This window comes from Octopus bimaculoides, chromosome 6, assembly GCF_001194135.2.
Source record: "Octopus bimaculoides isolate UCB-OBI-ISO-001 chromosome 6, ASM119413v2, whole genome shotgun sequence".
Lineage (NCBI taxonomy): Eukaryota > Metazoa > Mollusca > Cephalopoda > Octopoda > Octopodidae > Octopus > Octopus bimaculoides.
The window spans coordinates 51,079,662-51,081,769 of record NC_068986.1 but is presented as its reverse complement, the minus strand read 5'-3'; positions in this window follow the sequence as shown (position 1 = coordinate 51,081,769).

Sequence of the window (2,108 nt, the reverse complement as noted above, 5' to 3'; positions counted from 1 at the left end):
AACCACTGAAGCACACTTACTTCATTTCTTTCCAGCTGTTACAAATATTCAGTATATCATCTATGCACACAATGTACAATCTGTCCTTCACTGAAGTGAGAAGTCATTTGTAACTAACAGAGGTAACAGCTTGCTGAACATTAACGACCTGTCCTTAGTCTTGCTATTCAGCCCTTCAACCGCAACTGCTGATCAGTTAAGTAGCAAAAGCTATTAACTTCTCGAGAACTTTCTCGTAATTTCACAGATTCTATTATTTGTGTGTTTTTAGTGCTTTTTGCTTCATGTGCCTGCTGTATATGTCTGTTTACTCTGCCTGTGACCCACACCTCATGTGCCTTTGGTTTACGTGGTGTATGATGAAAATGTGTGTCATAGGCTGAACATCAAAGGAGATAGGACTAATGTAGAAACTGAGTAAATCCATTGACTAATATCATGTTATGAGAAAGATGAATGTAGCAGTTGCTATATGAAGGGTTAAGCTGCAATAGGTTAAGAATAGGTTTACATAAATGCATCTTCAACTGAATGCCATTCTTAGCATCAACTGTACAATACATATTTGTGTGTGTGTGTGAGTCCATTATAAAATGTAAAATGCTTCTATAACACCTCATGATTCCAGTTTTGATACTTCTGCAACACTGAATTTGTTATCATTCCATCATCTCTGAGGATAATCAATGCTTCTGCTACTACCTAGAATAATTTCTTGCCATCAAAAGAACTTTTTAAGATTCAAGATGTAAAATTTTCATCTTACATCCATACCAGTATTCTTTCTGCAACTAATATCTAATAAACCACAAATTAACTTTGCAAAAACACATTATTTTCCTTCAAATTATTTAATCTTTTCCTTGACTTGCTGTTTTTTGTCTCTTTTAAAACGAAGTTTAAGATAGATAAATAAAAGCTTTATGCAGATTCTATTTCAGTAAATAACATCCTAACTCTCAAGATAGTGTAGTTTGCAAAATTTAAGATATTTATCTAACAGTCAAAAAAGATTTGGATTTAAAATATCAACTGTTTGCAATTTTGTACAGAAATATATATTATTCTGAAGTCAAACATAAGGAACAGAGGAAAATAGATTCAATAACTAAATTACACATCTGCCTCTACACAACTTGCTTACATCTAGAAATATAAATACACTTAGACCCAAATGTACTACAATGGGAGAACAGGTCAGTGGTTGAGAGCTTGTTGAGACCAGAATCTTACTGTATCCTTGCAAACTGATATTCTGAACAATGTTCTTTACAGAATAAATGGCATGGCTTAAAGCTAACAAAAAATAAAACTAAATCTGGAACCACCATTTAAAGTTATTTCTATGGGTAAACTTTTTAAGAATTTGGAATTTGGACATTTACTTGACTCTGGTTGAATAAAATAACTGTAAACTAAGATAAGTTGTCAAGTTTACAGCTGCTGATGAGTAACCATGGTGAACTCTGCATGAAAGAAACAGATTAATCTTCACAAAGTTAGCTGATTAAATAAACAATCAATAACGTATATTTTTGCATAGTCACTGATCAAGTGTGGTGTACAGTTGCATGGTCTGGTTCACATATCCTTGAAAGTTCTGGTTGGCTGAGCTTCTTGATTTTTCTTGTAGTTTTTAGCACCTCAATAGTATAGTACAATAATCATTGATCAGATGTAACTTGTCCATCCAATAACTTATCAATTTGTCAAAAAAAGCTAGGTGTAAACACAACTCCATCTGAGTATCAAATAAAGAGAAACCATTTCTTCTTTCTTCAATGATATATATATATATATATATATGTATTTAACTTGCAACATGACAATCTTTTACTATAACCGTTCAAATCATTTTAAAGTATTGTTACCATTTAGGTTTATGATGGCAAGTTAAAACCATTGTTTCATCAATATACAATATTAAGAAAGCAGCAAGCTGGCAGAAACATTAGCATGCTGTGGAAAATTCTTTGCAGTATTTCGTCTGTCTTGACATCCAGAGTTCAAATTCTGCCAAAGCTGACTTTGCTTTTCATCCTTTCAGGGTCAATAAATTAAGTAACAGTTGTGTACTGGGATCAATCCAATCAACTGCCCCCCCCCCC